This window comes from Ptychodera flava, assembly GCF_041260155.1.
Source record: "Ptychodera flava strain L36383 chromosome 23 unlocalized genomic scaffold, AS_Pfla_20210202 Scaffold_23__1_contigs__length_28996876_pilon, whole genome shotgun sequence".
Lineage (NCBI taxonomy): Eukaryota > Metazoa > Hemichordata > Enteropneusta > Ptychoderidae > Ptychodera > Ptychodera flava.
Genome location: NW_027248277.1, coordinates 10,878,847 through 10,892,532, shown reverse-complemented (window position 1 = coordinate 10,892,532; position 13,686 = coordinate 10,878,847). Strand labels below are relative to the sequence as shown.

Here is a 13,686-nt window from a genome sequence, read left to right as displayed (position 1 = left end):
TCATGTATGCCTAACTTACCTTAGGCTAATTGCAAATATATAACTTCACCTTCAGATATAGTCTATAAGCCACTTTTTCTCGCTCATTGAGTCGATGTCTTATCAAATGCATCTTACAGTCTTTAACGGTATGTATCTCATCCCTTTAGCACCATTCTATGTGCATACACATGTACTCCCTTCACCCAATCTCCCCTCACTTCTCGTTCTTTTGTATTAATTTGCATGTAAAGTTTCTATACGATTGCTTTTAGTTTGTCATTCCGTCATATTGTAACACATAATTGCATCTGAATTCTAGCAGATGTGAATACACTGTTTGGTATCCAAGGCATGCTGGAAGAGTCGAGACATTGTGAATATGCTACCAGGCCAAATTGGAAACTCAAGACACAATGTCATAAATATTTTTATTCACTGAGCAATCTGTTACCCTGTACAAAGTAGAACCATCAGTATCATGAACAGCTGTATAGGCTTATGACACATGACATTTCATATAACAACAATAAATCTCACATCATAAACATCATTTCTTCTCTGGAAAATGGAGGCATAAAAGTATGTATGTTCTTACGAGAGTCGACTTGACCCAAAACCTTGAAATCACACACATCCTTCTACGTTGACTGTTTCAGAAGGAAAGTCGAAATATACAAAAAGTAATACAAAATTGTTCTTGTGAAATTAGGTTGATTGTCTTGAATATTTCCAAAGAATCAAAACCGACTTTCTCTCCTCTTCACGATTTAATTGTTTTAAGCATGTCTCATTTTCCTCCGTAGTTATAATGCAGACTTTAGTGAGAGTCACTGGGTAACGAGGCAACGTCGCATTGTGCGACATTGGTTGGGAGCTGCAACATTTTAGCTGGAATTCATTTTCGGACATAATAGGAATTTTGCATGGTTTTCCGGCTAAATCAATATTGCGGTATCTTTTATGTGCCGTACACTAATACCAATAAATAATTTAATCTTCATTTCCAATGTGCATAATGCTGTAAAATATTTGTCTCCTGATACCTTGTTTACTTTGGCAGGAAGCTGTCCAGACCAACGTTATAAAAAGAGGTAATTTGATTAAATATTAATAAGACAGGGATATTCGTGGCTACTCTGCTTTACAAAGTTATGATTATTCGTTGATTCTGTCAACCAAGACTCCTTTCAAGTCCCGCTGGATTCAAACTGCCCTGTTTACCATGGTTATTTCAAATATTTCATTTATTCCGATGTTTTTTTTTCTTTGTTTGAAAACTTATCAGAAATGTATCTTTTTCTTCTATTTTTTCCTTTCAATTAACATGTGTCAACATTCCTCAAGATGTGATTCTTTTCCAAAGTCTTGTTTTGGTTATAGGGCAAACATTCAGCCCTAAGTTATTGATCCAATGACATTGATTTATTTTGTTGGGTTTGCGCAGTTACTTTACAAAGCAGAGGCAGTGGCAGACGCAAACGAAAATGGTGATTAAATATCTGTGCAGAGACCCCGCTACTATGTCGGCAGTGCTTCAGACTCTCTTGTTTATTGTGATGACTGTTATTTTTGCCGATGACGTCTGTCACTTGATTAAGCTTAGTCTCATCCTGGCTTTCTTAATCGTTAATCAAGAACCTGCATTTAATGTCGTACGGGACATCGACTATGTCAGCCCTTGTAGCTCCAATCGTGATAGATACGTAGATTAGGGAGTCCTCCGTGTGCTACAATGGGACAATTTTTGTGACTGGTGTCGTAGAGGGAAGAAGTGAATGTTACAGAGACACAGAGATACTAACCAAACGAATGACATCTTCTGAGAGAGACCTAAGCTTAGAATAGTTTTCGAATTCGAAATGCTTATGCATGTGGCGTCAGACAATTGCCACATGGTACAAAAGGACTGGATTGATTGGTCACAATCGTAAGCAGCTTGAATGCGAGGCTCATTTGTTTCGACGTTGCTTGGTAACAACGCGTATATCTACAGAACTAGACCAATGAAATTTGTGCAAATAAAGATGACGAATGGCGTATGACTCTGCGGATTTAAATGCCCAATCGTAGGTGTTTCATCTTAAATAAACTCTACAAACATAGGTATATAAGGGATAACAGCAAACCAAGTATCCTTATAATTACCAGCTTCACCATATTCTTCAAATAGGACAGAAACTGGTGTTTCGCGAAAATGGGGTAAGTGTACACTTTGATCGGACCAATGTGAATCCACTACAGACGCTATACGTAATGACTTTGATCTTTGATTTAATTATCTGTTACCATAACTGGCGTGGTTTAAAATGGACATGACGTCTGGCGTATGGGATATGGCTTGAATATTGCACGCTTTCAGTTTTGTGAGTGCCGGGTTGCTCTACTGCGGCAGTTTTTAAGTTACAAAACAAACGTTGCCTTCTATAGATGCCGTGTAATGTCATTATCATCTCTCAGATTATCAAATCTTTGTTAACGTTTGGATTCCATTTATTCTTTGTGTTTGTATCATACAGTTTACATTTTAAGTGTACAGAATAAATCTTTGTTTAATTTCTCAGGTATTGCAACGCTGTTTTGACAACTGTGTTTTTCCTCTATGGTACGACATTTGTAGCTGCACAAGGTAAGCAGACAATGGCTTTCTTTCTTCCTTGAATGGTTAAATGTCTATGTTGAATGTTTATCAAAATAGATTAATATCACTCACTGAAAAAAGGACTTAAAGTAAATCAGCTTACGTACCAACAATGAAAATGTAGTAGAGTATTTCTCTTTGGTGGGCGCGAGCGATTGCGCTCAACGCAGCTATTAATATATATATTAGTTTGGAGTCTACCAAATTCAACTTTTAGACGTGGTATATTTTAGTTAATCAATAGTTTTGCTCCTTTTTGTCGAATATCACAGACATAGAGGCCACCACGTTCACAGTGGACACACCAAGTGGTGTCACATACAGCGTAAATGGTGACGTCACTATGACGTTTGACCTCGTAGTTACCGAAACAACGCTGGCACAGGCAGTCTCACAGATATAAATCTATATTTTTCGAATAATGCTGAATATGAAAGTGCTACGGTAAAGTCTACACCTGCTGTGAGAGCATCCAAGCCACTGAGCGGGACACCGGTACAATCACCCAAAACATGGCTGCCACCGTATCTGATGCGGAAGCTACCTTAAGGCCAGATGCAGCTCAATGCAGTCAGTACACTCACCTGTGTGCTGTGATTACAAGCAATGATGCAAGTGGTAACGCCGCCGACGACGACCAATGTTGGCCTTAACAGCTGCCGCGGCTGGCGTAATTGACTGCACAGGTATCGTTTTTTTATGAAGTTATCAATCAACGTGACAGAGCTTCGTTCACCACCTTAGTTACGGATACTTCGATATTGCATAGGGGCGTATTTTCATGTTGTCATTTCCAGGAACCCTACGACAGATGTAGGCCTAAACACTGTAGGCCCTGTCTAGGGCACGTTGGCGATTGATGAAACTCAAATATTTTATTTACAATGAATATCGTAGAATCGTAATGTTTCGTCAGCTTTGTTGACGTGATACATCTAGAAATCATGCATGAAATAATTTTTTTACATTTTTAAACAAAAAGTCGCATACGTGCAGTTCCGACGACCCCATCCCTTAAGTATGAATACACATCAAGTAAATATTTTAGCTACATGCATTCTAGTTTTCGATAGCATCAACCATGCGTGCATTATTGATTGAACACCCTTGTTCTCTAGTTGACTCTGACCCTACGACTGTACCTGGTGGATCACCTGGCTCAACTGAAGACACAACTGGGGGAGAAGAACAAACGACTGGTGGTGAGCAATAAGCTATGTTGACCCTAATCCTTGTTGATATGCTACTTTTGCCGGTGAGAGAGAGAGAGAGAGAGAGAGAGAGAGAGAGAGAGAGAGAGAGAGAGAGAGAGAGAGAGAGAGAGATACAGGAGAGACAGAGAGACAGAGAGAGACAGAGAGACCAGAGAGAGAGAGAGAGAGAGAGAGAGAGAGAGAGAGAGAGAGAGAGAGAGAAGAGAGGGGGGGGATTTATGAATTTTATAAATGATGTCGGGTGCAAAAAAATTAGCGATGGAGAATGAAAGACGAAGAACATGTTGATAATGATGACGATGACGACGAAAACGACGATAATGCTGATGATGCTGATGATAAAGTAATGATATTGGAGATGATCGATGTAATTATCATACATGATATCCCTGTATTGCAATTCAGTTATATTGTTGTTGTTGTAGTTGTTGTTGTTGTTGTTGTTGTTATTATTATTATTATTATTATTATTATTATTATTATTATTATTATTATTATTATTATTGTTGTTGTTGTTGTTATATTGTATTTTCAGAGAGCGAAAGTGGCGTGGGCTCTAAGAGTTTACACATGGTACTTGCATCTTTCATCGTTCTTATCACAATAGCGTCGCTACAGTTCTAAAGGACGACAGAGGTAAGCTTCCAACAACTTGAATTCAATGGCAATCAAGTCTCGCTGACTTAAAGACTAGCCGACGTAGCGTGTTTGTATTTTTCATTCAAATTAAGGTATAAAATATTATTCCGAAAGAAGTCATATATGCACCAGCAATGCTGCTTTGACAGATTCAATATTGTCATGGCGTATCGGTGCGTTCGTGATTCAATGGTTTATCATGGTACGGACTCATTTAATGTGAACTTCTAAGACACCTTATTGCAAGAAATTTTATGCCGAGAGCATATAACTTTGCGTAGAAAGTACAAATTGAAATCAAAATACTGAATCCTTTTCTCTGTGGATGAAACTTCAGATAACCTTGACCCGGATATATATATATATATATATATATATATATATATATATATATATATATATATATATATATATATATATATATATGATACAAACGTTTATATGTTTTTATTGCAGAAATCAAGATAACTTCACCTGACTAACGGAATCAGAAAGTAACGCGTCGCTAATATCCTTATTCCCTCCCGGTATGATAATGATACGCATGTAAAAATGTCAAAGTGAGCGAGTCATGTAAAAAAAATCACAAACCTCTGAGAATGAAGTTATTATTGTAAGGTAGCATGCACCTCGAATGTGAAGACTTATACTTTCGCTCAAACTTTCCTCAACGAAAGTTTCAACCATACTCTTCAAATAAGGAATAAACATCTTTGGTCACCAGGCAAAGTTCTGGTAATAAAGAAACAAATTACCCAACATTGATACCAACACTTGAAATTCAAAATGGCCGCCATCCTAGTTTTAACTCCATGGGGAAAAATAAAATTTTCGAATTTGGAAAAACTAAAATCGTACAAACTTCTGTTACTCCAGAGGCTTTAAAATGAGACTCAACAACTGTTAGATCAGGAAAGACTTGTAAAAGTCTGAGTGTCGGAATATCTGTCCCCCGAGGCGCATTCTACCTTAGGTAATTTTGATCAGTTGGGGATGTATGTGACGAACAATATATCTGCTATATTTCCAAATCGAGTTCGGTAGCTTATAAATTAGTAAAAATTGGGATATCATGACAGAACCTTTTGTAAAATACTGCAAATTTACTATACTCCATTTTTAAGTAAATTTTCCCAGGCTACTGAAATCCTCCGAAATGTCGAAGGTGCGTTTGAAATTTCTTTTATTAGTCCTTAATGAAATTGCACTAATTTGAGATATTGTTTTATTCTTCACTTACATTCACAATAGTCAATATTACATCATGATCAGGTATATTATTTTGAAGACATTTTGAGTGTCATAAATTCTTCTTAGATCTTTAAATGTCATTGACAATACGGCAACACAAAATTTCAAAACAAGTCACATCTTGCTCCATGGAGCTTAAAGTTAAAATTAATAACAGATAAAAATATGATGTACAGCCTCAGATTCCAAACGACGTGTTTCTTTGTGATACTATGGATATACTTTAGACTACAAACCTTCGAATATTACACAGTTAATATTTTCGTGGTCATCAGGAAAGACAGATATTCAAAGGCTTATTTTCGAAGTGGCACGGTGACAACTAGTGTTTATTTATGACGGTACTATGGATGACATCAAACGAGATCGGACGATGGTCAATTCACTGAAATGTGGCACCTTCGTAACCTATCCACATAGTGACTTTTCGTTTGCTGAAAGACTCCGTACTCGAGATTGACGCTTGTTAGATATGAATTCGTGACTTGAAAATAAACTCGTTCGTTAAAGGGAGTTTATTTGTCGTGGAGGTTGATTTCGTCGCGCACAACGTGTCGTGGCTGCTTGCTGGACGTCATCGTATTTGCGACAACATGGACGCATTTCCTTGACCGCGATAACTTCGCTATTACTGAAGTAAAATCATACTATGACCTTTGTAAGTTGCGTATCTCATAGCCACAACTGATACGATGCCTTTGTATTTTGTTCCTTGTGCTTTGCAAGTGCGATGCATTTTTCAATAGATAGGGCTAAAGCTGTTCCACGCACTTTTTGCCTTTTTTGAGATATTGAACTAGGTACTGTGCAGAAGTGTCATTATATTGATGACCGAGGAAACACACGAGACATGCAGGTGCCATTTATTGTCTCTTGTCATGCGTTTGCTTCACAGCCTTTTGAAAATGACTACTTTTGCCCTTCTGTGGAATAAAAATGTTTACAATAATTGAAACAGTGATTGTTTTTTTTTGAAACAATTGATGAGAAAGCGATGGAATGAAATTGTACGAGCAGTAAACTGTATAAAAACCCCTCCCTCTCCTAAAGAATAGCCTGTTTTGACCTTCTCGGGTTGCAATATGTCCTAAAATATTCAGGAGACAGCACAGGCATAAAGAAGATTTTCTGTGCGACAGACCACCTGAATACGCGCTCTTCTTTAGACACATTTCCCTAAATATAGCATCACATGTATCAATATACTTTCCCTCACTTACTAACTCAAAGAATAGCTCACATGTGCAAGAAAAAGTTAGCTTTTCTAACGAGTTGTGTCAGTCCGGACATGGTAATGTATTCCTCTTGGCAAGATAAACGATGACGAGAGAGAGAGAGAGAGAGAGAGAGAGAGAGAGAGAGAGAGAGAGAGAGAGAGAGGAGAGAGAGAGAGAGAGCTTAGGCTCGGGTGTTATAGAATAGGTAAGAGAGAATAAACCTGACAGTCTTGACAAAACGCTATACCAGAATTGGAAGCTTTCCATTGTCCAAACTATTGTATGGTAAAACGTGACGAACTATTGGTGCATGTGCGCCACTTTGACAGTTAGATACACGAAATATTCTTTTGATTCCCTGTTTGCTCACATAGAATGTGATAGAAGATCATCACAGGGATTCTTGGGGTTTCAATACCGTTGCATGGCTAATAAAGCTTTTGTTATGAAGGGCAGACACATGCAGAGGATCAATCCTGGGGTCGCTTTACTGTCGCTGACATGCAACTGAGAGAGAGCCTTATTTGCATATGTATCGAGGCGTGATAGTGCCAAAGTTTGCAATATAAGCGTGTCTTCAGCCGGTTGTAGAGAGGTCTCCGGGGATAAATGATTTTAAAATAAGTTAAATTTGAACTGATTTGTGCCTCGTAAGTTAGGTATTTAAACTGATTTGCGCCTCTTAAGTTATGTATTTAGCATCTTTCTTTGTTTCATGGGATCAAAACGATGTATCAAACTCTATGCACAATGGAATGGAATTCCAGCCGCTGGCTGTCTACACGTTGGCTTACATATGTGGTACCGTTCTTTACGATTCACCTTTGTTTGTGATTTGATGATGAAAACGCTTGCTGGTCGGTCGACCAAAGTCCAGGAATCATCATCACCAGCATGGTGGTAAGAAAAAAAAATATCTACCGGCCAGGCTTATTCACTTTTAAGATTCTTCTGGGAAGAATTGTTTGTGAAGCAGGTACTTTGAGTTCAAGTGAAGGAGACTGAGACAGTGGCTCCACCTCTTCAAACTATATTAGAAGTAGTCATCACTTCATAATATTTTCAATATCTCCTTTCTAAATTATATTTTCTTTACTCTTCAACATAATCTGGTAAAATGTTCTGTGATAGTTATTCTTTGTTGGGCCACCTACATAGCTGCCACTAAGATCCTCAAAAACTTGAAAACGATATATCATATGTGCTATCATAACAACAAGCGCAGCCAACAGTCGAACTTAATAGATAGGCAGACAATTAAGAATCCACTTTTTACCTAATAATTTGCACAACGTCCCTCATTTTTTCATACATAGAAGTATTTGTAATAGTTGTCAATTGTAAGCATGCTTCTCATTTTTAGATAACAACTCTCTTTTTAAATTTATGATGGAGTGATCACAAATCATATAACATGTGTTGATTTTGCGGTTACGTATTTATGGTTACAAACCCAAAAGGCCATTTCCTAATTAACAGATGTTTAACGCCAATTAAAAAGTAGCGCAACATACCCTCCAACCTGAGCATGTTACAAAGAATGGAAAGTTTGAGTTTTGTGACACGAGTTGTAATATTTTCCACCCTAACCCCTAATTGATTGATTGATTGATTGATTGATTGATTGATTGATTAACTTTATTACCTGAAAAATTATTTTTCCAAATCATGTTTAGAACAAAGAAGGTATACAAATCATTCATAAGCTTACAGGTAATAGGAGTCAGAAAATAGCAATAATGCTAATCAAAGTCTGACCCCTCGATTCAGCTTAATAGTACATTCATGGATGTTAAAGAAATTAAAATATACAAAAAATTCATCACATCTAAAACCCAGCTTCTATTGTTTAAAGTAAGTGGTGAGAAAAGTGTCTATATCATATATTCAGTCAGAAATCCCTTTTAAGTGACTGTGAAAAACTATGTCTTGTCAGTTCCTTTCTTGTATTAAGTGTGATATTGTTCCATGTAATTGCACCTGTGTATGTTATTGATTGTTTTCCTATTGATGTCTTAACAGGTGGGATACATAAATTCCCTTGCTTTTTTTGTCGTGTATTGTATTTGTAATCTAACAACATGCAGTAATCTGTAATCGAATGTAGTAAATTATTGTGTAATAAATCATAAACAAAGATACCAATCAAAAACCTGTGTAACTTAAATACATCAAGGAGTTCCAAACTATTAAAGAGTGGAGACGAACTGTCCCTGAAATGACATATGAGATTGCCCGCACAACCATTTTCTGGGACAAAAAAATACAATTCATATAGGAAGTAAATGTATTTCCCCATACTTCTAATCCATATGATATGTGGGTTGAATAAACGTCTTGTACAATAAAATAAGTACTGGTTTTGGAATAAAGCCTCTAAGTTTAAAAATAGCACCTATTTTTTTCCTAATAATGCTATTTACATGACAAATATGTTCTTTCCAGAGCAATGTCTATCAATAACAATACCAACAAAAGACGCATGGTTGACTTGCTCAATGACCTTGCCATTTACATTAAGTGTGCCACAAGTATTTAGTAAACATTTACGACCTCTAATGAGCATGAATTTAGTTTTGTTTTCATTTATCGTGAGCTTATTCGCTATACACCACGCTGTTACATCACTAAGTTCATTGTTAACAATGGAAAGGTCAATATTTCTCTGTGTATGTGGGAATGTGTGGAAAAGGTTTGAATCGTCAGCAAATAGTCTGAAATCAAAATATGAAGATGAAAGTGGAAAGTCATTGATGTATAGTAAAAACAGCGTTGGTCCTAATTCGTGACCCATGACTCGAAGGACAAAATCTAGCAGTACTTACTGTATTACGTGGATGAAATCCAGAAGTGTGCAATAGTAAAATAGGTATGCATCAATATTTAATTAATTTACTGTTTGCATACACCTTATGTTAATGCAACATTTTCACCTTTTTAATTTTTTTAGGTTTTCATACCATAGCTGGGCTTTCGCGACCTTTGACATTACGGACAGGATCGTGCAGGGGATCAGTCAAGCTGTCAGACAGTTTGACAGTTTCTAGATGACGAATGTGAGAGCCGGTAAAGTCAAGCATTTCAAAGTCACCATGCCAGGGAATGCCAAGACGATTTGACCGGTTGACCTCGTTATGAATTTTATGCAGGAAATTACAATAACAATGCTTGGTCGGATGACGTAGTGCCTTGAGGGCCGGATCGCCAGTGGTATAGGGGGAGGAGTACCTTCCCGATGGTGATAAGTGGTGCGGATTACCGTCGCCTAGGTGACTGGTGTATACGCGTGCCAAAAGACACTGTCCCCATCTCGGGCTGTTCTCGGAGAGGGACCATTTTCTCTGGTTTTCCGTCAATGTTTTCCACCATTGACAAATGGTAACAACACTGAACAAAACCTAAATTATCTGCTTGTCAACCCAGGTTGTGTCAGTGCCGCCGGTCACGCGCACCACCCTAAAAGTTTGACCGTCACTTAATATCGAACAGTATTCAAAGAAACGGTCCTACAATTACTGCCGTCCCTGCCCGTCATTCTTCTAGCACTGCCCGTCACGAAATTGGCCTTTTCAATACAGTAATAGGTCGATATCTTAATATTCCACAACATTTACTTGTGATATAAACTTATAAAATCATAGTCCAGGGCCCCCAAACCCGATAGTTATGCCGCTGACGCTGATATTCACCGGTGGTTGCCTGTGTGTGCGTACATGGACAGTCTGCATAGCCCTTGAATGTGGTCTCGGTTTTGATCAAACTTACAATTGAGGAGTATATATCAAAACTGATAAATGATTTATGTCTTCACATGGATTCACAAAAAGTTTTGCCCCGGTGTTCATTTTTGGCTCTGGAATTCCATCTACCCACCCTTTGCAGAGTAGTAAGCTTATGGGGCAAGTAAACATGGATGCGCCGGTGCGATTCAACGATCAACCTGTATATCGGATCGGAAGTCAACAATTTTACGGCTCGGACTATGATTTTACAAGTTTATATAAAAAGTATAAGGCGCAGGGTATTATATATTGACTGATTACTGTAGCTATGATGGGCTACATTCAGGACGGGCAGCTACGGGCAGTAATTAGTAGGCAAAACAGGTGGTTTTCACCGTGGGCAGAACTCGGTGCAATGATACTGAACATTAATAGTAAGCCTGTCACCTTGAAGGTAATGCTGTAGGTGAAACAAGGACTTCAAACGCACGATGGTACAAACAACACCACAAGTGAAACGTACACATAGAAATACACGCGTTCCTACGTTGTGCCCATCCGGGCCATGCGATTAAAATATGACTGATACTGCTGGATAGTGTTAATTGGGTTGGTAAACAGTCAATTAATAGTTTAATTGACTACCTGGGTGATTGGCAGGTCGTGTCCAACGACGCATATGCAAAGCAGGCCAAAAGACAAAAGCCCCCAAAGATATTGACAGCTGGCCAGGGGTCACCATGAATACGTAATGATGCTTCACTACGCAGAAACTGCATAGTCAAGCCCTTCTTAACCGGTCAAATCCTCTTGGCATTTTCCCTTGTGACAACCCATGTGACACAGGAATATTTTGTTCCCTATTTTAATAGATAAGTCTGGTGTATTTGCAATGTACACACGGCTATAGCTGTTTCAAGTATGCACTGGTTTTTGAGGACAAGGCGATGCACAGAACTGTCGTTTAATTGTAACTGTTGATTAAAAGAGGATAGGCAGTCAGGCACAAGTGTTTTCTTCACAGCAGTAGTATGGGGACTGGAAGTTCTGGCACAGTTCTCCATTGTACCCCCTTTTAAGCCTTAATTCACAACATTAGCCACTCAACAACATTTCAGTTGGAGGAAGGCCCCACGAGTCACCTTCATCAAGGATGGGTGCGGGGGTTCTGGCACACATTACAATAACACAATCTTTCATCTTCCATTTTAAATATTAAGCCCCTCTAATCCCCAAGCCCTTGCAGAACGGCAGACTTCTATTAATTTGCAGAATATTAGTTTTACTGTTAGATATATGATCGATTAAGGGTATAACACGCCATGAAGGGCGAAGACGTGTGCGAGTGGCCGCTGATTGACTTTTGGCAGCTCTGCAGCTGGAGCTGCATGGACTGGTTTTGTAGGATCCACCGTGCTAGACTCCAGAAGGGGGTGGCACAAAAGCCTGCCTAAAGTGCAGTGTGGGCATTCAGAAGCAGCTTTCTCTGTGTAGGGGTAATGGAGGGCCCCGAACTAAACCCCGCACCAGTAACACCTGGTTAACCAATCATCATAACCCTTCAGCTTTTGCTATGTTGTCTGGCACTAAAATAGTGTGACAGACACCGGTAGAGTATAGAGGGCCAAGCCCTGCAGAGCATTTCCCCAGAGGTTTTCAAGAAGAGGAGAGCTGAATCAAGGCATTCGTGGCCACCCCAAGTCTTTCAGATGGCCCTAGAAGAATGCAGGGCCAACCTCGAGCTCTCCACCACAACCTGCGACTGCTGCCACATTGTACCACTGGGCAGCTCACAATGCTTGCAACCTAAAGCTACGGCTGGGCCAAAAATTGCAAAATACATGTCGTCTTCAACAACCTAGGGGCTATGACTCCCATCTCCTGATGCAGGCCATCTCTCAAGGAGAGGGTTTTATTACACCTCACTCATTCAGCGTGCACTGCCATTGGTTAAACACGACTCACGTGACATGTAAAAGAACGTGATGATGCCCTCTGCGAACTTGATGATGCCCTCTGCATTTGATATTATATGGATGACGTCAGTTTACTTACTGCGCAACCTTTCTGCGCGTAACAAATTGTCGTTCGCTTGTAGGCCTACTTGCAGTCGGCAACTATGGCTGCGAAACGTCATGCAGAGCTGTCACCGGCACAGTTAGACGATATTTTGATGCAAGTAAACAGCAAACGAACGAAAATAGCAACAAGGAATGCAATTTCTGTGTTCAGCGACTATGCAAGCAACAAATTTTGGACACGCCACCGAGGAGATCAGCAAACTTTCAGCGGCAACCTTAGACTTGGCACTGACAACATTGTACGCGGAGGTCCGGACTCATGCAGAAAGGCGAACTGTACTCGAAGAAGTTTGTTCGGTGTAATAAAAATAATAACACATAAGAGCTAGGGCAATATCACGATTTTTTGCCCGCCCTCGGGCTGGTGGTCATGATCGAAATATTGATGATGCCCTCGCCTACGCTCGGGCATCATCAATATTTCGATCATGACCACCATCCCTTGGCAGGCAATAAATCGTGATCTTGCCCTCGCTCTCATGTGTTATTATTTAAAATCATCTGCATCCCTAATGACATAGAAAAATATATCTCCTTCTCCCTTGGACACCTTCTGTTCATTGACAGTGCCCAATTTTTGTTGACCTCTCTAGACAAGATTGTGGCAGCCAACCTGCCGGAAGCCTTCCACATAACAGCAAAGTACGAGCCCTGCAAAGAGTGATGCATCCTCTTGCGCCACAAAGGCATCTACCCCTACGAGTACATGGATGGTCGGGAGTGCTTTGCTGATACAAAGCTCCCACCAAAGAAGGCCTTCCACAGCAAGTTCTCCGGCCACATCATGAGGACTACCACAACGTGTACAACCACCGAGACATCCTTCTCCCTTCTCCAGACATGTTTGGAAGCTTCAGGAAGACAATACTGCACCAGTATGATAGGATTCATGCTAGCTCTGCTAACTGACTACAGCCAACACCTCTTTGTCAAGAAAGTGCT

The 13,686-nt window shown here is 39.4% G+C and overlaps 1 long non-coding RNA gene across 1 annotated transcript; it reads left to right on the top strand.

The window, feature by feature from the left end:
• The first annotated feature begins 2,543 nt into the window (after nt 1-2,543).
• Nucleotides 2,544-6,673, top strand: LOC139123932 (uncharacterized). The gene is made up of 5 exons (XR_011549797.1): nt 2,544-2,608; nt 2,893-3,306; nt 3,739-3,822; nt 4,370-4,470; nt 4,930-6,673. It is a non-coding gene; the product is annotated as an uncharacterized lncRNA (long non-coding RNA).
• Nucleotides 6,674-13,686: the final 7,013 nt, after the last annotated feature.